Source organism: Suricata suricatta, chromosome 15 (genome assembly GCF_006229205.1).
Source record: "Suricata suricatta isolate VVHF042 chromosome 15, meerkat_22Aug2017_6uvM2_HiC, whole genome shotgun sequence".
Lineage (NCBI taxonomy): Eukaryota > Metazoa > Chordata > Mammalia > Carnivora > Herpestidae > Suricata > Suricata suricatta.
The window spans coordinates 24400129-24407015 of record NC_043714.1 but is presented as its reverse complement, the minus strand read 5'-3'; the positions used below and the strand labels follow the sequence as shown (position 1 = coordinate 24407015).

Genomic DNA, 6887 nt, shown 5'->3' with positions numbered 1-6887 from the left:
AATAAGAAATAAACAAAAACATTTGTGTATCTTAATCTTAAAGGTGGTGGTGAAAACATACAGCTTTTAAATATAATCTAAATATTGAGCCATCATTTGAAAGCTTTTTCTTACTGAACATTTTAAATTAATTTCTTCTGTTTGTGTGTTTGTTGTAATAATATTTGCATTCTACTTAGAAAATAAACCAGATATTGTTTTGTCTTATGCTCTTTTGTTGACTCTATTCACAGCAACAAAACAATACCATCATTTTTATGTGCCTCATATGCAAAACAAAACTCATTCATCTGTGTGGTCTACTGATGGGAAATAAAATCAGATATTTCGCTTCCAACAAGCAAAAGAAAAATCGGTTATGATTCCAAGAAGAGATGAACTCCATTGGTAAGGAAAGATTCGTTTTACAATTTTAGAAAGAATTTTCAGAAGCATCCTGTAAAAAGTGTCAAATGCCAGAACATATTCTTTATTGTTAAAATTTGATTATGTTATTATTATTGCAACAAAACAATTGCTGGCACATGAAGGAACACCTTCAAAATTGGGCAAGATGCGATTCATGAATATTAAAATTTCCTTCTGTGTACATAAAAAATAAAGTTCCTATGTCATTGAGAAGCATCATCTCTTATATTTTCAGCTCTGCATTAGTAAGCTGTTAACCACTTGAAGACCAAAAAGATACTTTGGCTTATACTTCCCATCCTCTCATAAACTTACTAGATCGTATTGGCTTTTTTTTTTTTTTTTTTTTACATAAGCACAGCTTTGCTTCACCAGTTCTGTTTTCATTTCTAAACTTAAATTCCATCACCTAACATAAATGCCAACTTGCAAAGAGTTTATTTTTCTGTTTTGTTTTTATTTCTGTTCTTAGGTTTGATTTCCGGGTAGGAAATACAGCATTTTGTGATGAGATGGCATTGAACATAAGGAAGCTTAATTATCATAATTGTTGGATCAATTATTTGATTTGGGGATTGGTGAGTGGGACTGAGGGGTCAACCGCAAGAATTTTAGGAGAAAGGTGTTGTTTCATTTATTCTGGCAAGTCAACAATAGGGTGAAATCTGAAATCTTTTACACATCGGGTTGCAAGATGAAACTGTCAATGCTACCCTTAGATGTTTCTAAACGGTTGCATTTTATTTTTTTATTTTTATTTTTTTAACATTTTTAGTGTTTTATTTATTTTTGCTACAGAGAGAGACAGAGCATGAGAGGGGGAGGGGCAGAGAGCAGGAGACACAGAACCGGAAGCAGGCTCCAGGCTCTGACCTAGCTGTCAGCACAGAGCCTGACGCGGGGCTCAAATCCGCAAACGTGAGATCTGACCTGAGCCGAAGCCGGAGGCTTAACCAACTGAGCCACCCAGGCGCCCCTCTAAACGGTTGCATTTTAGATCTTGTAGATAAATAAAGCCTCTGTATACATCCTCACAAAAAGACTTACCTTGGGTGGCAAGTCTGAAATCAGCAATACTGAGTATCAGTATAAAGTCACACTCACATTGTGCTATTTACAATTGCTGGATTTAATGTTTGGGGATGGGTATTTGAACTCATTTGTAGAGAAGTTTTTCGCATTGACCTTGGGCACAAAGGTTTTTTGTAAACTGGTTTTTAAGAAAGATGGGAGAAAAAGAGAAATAATATATATTGCTTAGTATGCATGTTTGACACTCAGGTTTATTGATATGTTCTGCCTTTTATAAGATGAATCCTATGACAAATGACAGAGAAGAGCTTGTACGTCACTATCTCTGTTCTATCTATGTACTGCCAGTGGGCAAAGATTTCTCATTTCATACATCATTTACAACTTCCTACAGTAATTTTACACAGTTCATATCCTTGGTACAGGCATAGCAATTATCTATACACATATATGCATGCAGGCATACTGAATATGAAAAACATGCAGTTCTAAAGAGTTCCTAAGTTCATCCACTCCAGCCAATAAAAGTTGGTAAAAGCTTTCTTATTTTTACTGATGCCCCTGTGTTACCTGGGAAACAGGTTGTTTTGAGAGGTGTCCTTTTAGAGTACTGTTTGTAAAATATTGTTTTCAGTTTTTCCAATTGCTTTTGTATCCCAATAGTTACCATAAGATGTGTGTAAAAATATGTTCCCTTTTCTATACACTTTTGCTCTTTTGTCTAAGTAGAAGAAAAAGGCAATATTTCATTGTGGAATGGACAAAAAGCAATCCTAAAATGTAGATTTTCAATTTTAAATGTGAGTAAACATTAGAGTTGGACAGCATTTGGTTATTTTAGACTTTCTAAAACTATTTTAAGTTCTCATAGTTCTACTTTTTCATCAATATAGTATATGTAACATTTATAGAGATGGTAAATTGCTAAACTGATACATACTTTATAATCTCTAGAAATAAATTCTGAACTCTCTCATGTGTTATCAAGAATCTATAATTTATTTAATATTTTTGAATTTCTAGGTTTTTTTTCAAATTTCATTATTTTTAATATTCTGGCTTTCATTATTTGTGGCTAGAATGATAAATACTATCTAGTTTCTTTCCAAAGTACAAAATGTAATGTTTCAGATTCAGCAAACACAGTGAATCCCACTAGCTATTTTTTAATAAATTAATTTTTAAAAATGATTTGATGTATTGACATGCTGTACACCTACTCCTCCACAACCATGATTTCTTAAGATTCATCCTTTTCTTTTGGGAAATGATTACTTCCAATTTCCTTTTATTAACCTTTACTTGGTACCTGTTGTGCATCAGAATGCATACATCTATATATGGAAACTAAGATTTCTCATGTTTAGCTTCTTGTATTTTAAGATAAGACAAGAACACATAACTGCTATGTTCTGTCTTTGTGACTCTTTCCATTATTGAAGTCTGATGAATGCACAAGAAATTCGAGGTCTTTGTTTATTAGTAAAATTCAGGAGAACAGATTGCTAAAGCTAGTCTGTCACTGACCATTTTCTTGTCCTTGAATTGGTCTCTCCCTGAGCTTCAATATTTCACCTGTAAAATGAAACAAACTGGATGATTTAAAAATGTTTTTAATAGAGGTAAATTAGTCTTTTTCAGTACTCTAGAAACATTATATGCCTGAAAATCAACAATTTTGCAAGCTCCTTTTAAGGGTACAAAATAAAATCCCTATATTTTAAATTTAAGATTGTCTTAGTAGCTATTATAACTTAACTTCATTTGCCTATACTCTTAGTATTGTTACAGTCAATGACAAATTGACTATAGAACCGCTATAGAATTTAGCTCCAATATATCTTAACTTTATGGATAGTCACATTAAAAAAAAAACAGGTTAAGAGTTTCATTGAACACTTGCATCCACATATCTGTTTTTCATAGCCAGTTGGTTTTTGAAGACCTTTTACTGGACATTATAGAATGTCTGAATAACATAGAATAAGATAAATGCCATTTCAAGTTTGATGTAGAGTTTTAAAATGAAGAATTTAGTCAAAAGCAGTTATTTTAATGAATGTAAACATGGAATAATTGTTCAAAACTCACACTGATGAATGCTTTATAGCATTGACCCTACAGTAACAGAAAGAGTTATGATAGCATTATGGATACCAATATGTAGAAAAGTCACAACAGATTTCTAGAGGCTAAGTCATTTCTTACTTTCTAAAATTATATTCAAATTAAAGCCAAATCAAAGTTGACTGCAACTTCATTTTCTATGTGTAAAGAATAAGTGTTTTTAAGGTAATAATAATTTCAAAAAAGTTATAATATTAATACCATGATCAGACTTCACTTCTTCCTTAGTGACATTATAGTAAGGATGTTTTATCACTCCTTCCTTCAATAAATATTTAATGAGATTCTCCTATGACTTAAAAAGTAATTAAACCTTACCTAGCTAAACTTACTTAGCTTGAGAATAATTAAATTCAGCATCAGATTCTTGCCATAATAAAGAAGACTGCATGCATTAGTTTTCTATTATTGTATAAAAAATATCCTATAAGTGGTAATTTGAAACAACAGATATTTATTATCTAACAATTTCTGTGGATTGGGAGTCTAAGGACAGATCAGCTGTGTCCTGTAAAAACCTGCAGTGGAGGCATTGTCAAGGTTGAGTTCTTATGCGAATGTTCAACTATGGAAGGATCCACTTGCAAATTCACTTAGGTTACTGCTATGCCTCATTTTCTTGTGGATGTAGGACTGAGGTCCTCATTTTCTTGCTGGCTCTTAGCTGGAGATCCATACAGGCTCTTGGTTCCGGCAATACCTTCCCACATTCCAACCTGACTGCTTGTGTCATCAAAGCCAGAAAGAGCAAGAGAGATTCCTGCAAAATGGGAGCTATGGCCTTATGTAAGTAATCTAATAACCACATACATGTCAGTAATACATCTCATCGCTTTTACCTTCTTCTGGTGCTTAAGAGTCAACCACGGATCTCATCCACACTCAGGGAGAGGACATCACATAAGATCATGGACATCAAGAATTAGGGATGATAGAGGACACTCAAGAGTCTGCCATATTATATAAAGCGACAATCTAGGTATAATTCACTTTCTAATAAATAAAGAAACAAAAATAAATGTAATTCAAACTTTTTTGCTTGGAAATTAGGAAATTGGACTTTCCCATTAGCAAGCTGTATGCTCCCTAAGTAACCTGAATCACCTCTCTGCTCACAGAAAGGATTGGGTCCACTTCTGAAAATGGAAGGGATTGGATTGGAATGATTGCTAAAGTAATTTCTCAGCTCTAGACTTCCGTAAGGCCTAGAATACTTGGCACACATAGAATATTCAGTGAACTGAATGCTTTACTTTTTACCCTCAACATGTATTCACAAGTCTGTCATCTTAACAGCTTATATCAAGGAGAATAATCTATCAGGATTTCAATTTAATTTAAATGTATTTTGTAACATCTACTCTGAGCAGATTGTGGCAAATAGTAGAGTTACTGGCTAAGAAGCTGGGTTCTGGGGTCAGATGCTTCAATTCAAATCCCAGCTCTTCCTCTCCTCAACTGAGTGACATTGGGCAAAATATTCAAACTCTCTTCATTGGTAACATGACATGATAATAGTACGTAACTTAGAAGACTGTTGCCTCACAAACACTAATTATTTCACAAATATTAGCTATTATAGGTTTTGTCATCATTACAATGTAATGCTATTAGGCTAAGCAAGAAAAATACATACAAGATGAATAATAAAGTTTCTCTGCCTTCAAGAAATGCACAAAAATGATGCTTCATCGAAATATTTTCTCTTCTAGGTAGAATATGTCATTATTAAAAATGTTTTCTTCCCCTTGAGATTTATCAGTAACCAGGATATAGTTGAAATTCTTATTTAATGTGATAAATATAGTTATATTAATAATTGAATAATTTCTGTTGGATTTTATCCAACATTCTCAGGAAGAATTAACTAGGGCAGGTTTTTTTTAAATATAAAGATAATATCTATCTTATGAAATGTTCATTTTAATTCTGTATATTCTGTTCTTTTGTGAGCAGATTTCCAGGTAAAACACTTCATGGTTATTAATAAATGGGCCATATATAAATTATGCATTAAGAAAAAATGAAAGACAAAAGCACTGAGAATCTCTTATGCTAGTTAGAGGAAGCAGTTTTACTGTCTGACATTGAAGATAAGACAGTCAATATCATTTCATAGAATTACAAGCAGCTAGATTCATACTCCACCTCATCTTTCAAATTCTCTTCTGTTCTCTACACAGAAAATCACATGGAATGAGAAATAACCATGGAGGGACAACCATTTGCTCTGGAGGAGAAACTTTAGCCCTACACTTTCCTGAAATTATTTTGAGCACATGGTCTTGGGTTTTCAGTCTTTGAACTTCTCCTGTGACACAGGGACAATCTCAACAATCCAAAATTGCAGGAGTCAGTGAAAAACTCTGATAAAAGTGGCCATCTTTGACTGCTGACAAACACGAGTGTGATGACGTGTGGCAAATGTCGACGTGTTTCATGAATATGTGTATATCTATTGAGAGAATTTGACCAATGAGATGTATGATAGATAGATCACTGATAAGTCTGTCTTTATTTTTAACTTGAAAAGAGGAAAGAACTACTGAGAGTTGAGAAGAGAAATACTATCAATTAGCTGCATTCTTAGTTGGTAAAAATTACACCAAGTCCTTTTGAGTATGTGTCCAATCTGAAATTGTCTTTTTGCTTTACTTATGCCCTTCTTTCTTTTATTTCTTGAGTTAGAATGTCAGATCCAAAATGGCAAGGATCTTGTATGTTCTGTTTATCACTTTACCCAATTTCCTAATGTTGTCCAGGTGCTGAGTAAAAAAATTGCTCAGTGAATGAATGCACGAGATTTAGATTCTAATCTAAGTAGCTGGAAGACCTTAGGATAATCACTTAACTCCTTGGAGGCTCAATTTCTTCACTTTTAAAATAGTGGCATAGAGGGTGCCTGGCTGGTCAGTGAGTAGAACACTCTTGATCCTGGGGTTGTGAGTTCAAGCCCTATGTTGCATGTAGAGCCTACATAAATAAGATAAAAAATAATGGCATAGACTAGATGGCTAATGTTACTTGCAATGCTAATATTCATTGATGGTATGCATGATTCAGATTTTCACATGATAACTAACTAATTTTTTTTACAGGAAACTTCACTCATGTAACAGAATTTATTTGACCAATCCTTTTTTAAAATGAAACATTTATCCAAGATTAAATGACTTATGATGTTAATTATCAATGCTTTTATTAGTGTCTGCTTTTTGCTCCTGATTAAACCAGGTCTTTTGTCTGATGAATCCAGTTTGGTCTATTTAGATGTCCAAATAAGGTAAAAATGAAAGATTCTCTTACATTCACACTGAGGG

At 33.3% G+C, this 6887-nt stretch overlaps 1 long non-coding RNA gene across 1 annotated transcript; it reads left to right on the top strand.

The window, feature by feature from the left end:
- The first annotated feature begins 299 nt into the window (after positions 1 to 299).
- LOC115279213 lies at positions 300 to 6498 on the top strand. The gene is made up of 3 exons (XR_003903287.1): positions 300 to 387; positions 4232 to 4353; positions 5751 to 6498. It is a non-coding gene; the product is annotated as an uncharacterized LOC115279213 (long non-coding RNA).
- Positions 6499 to 6887: the final 389 nt, after the last annotated feature.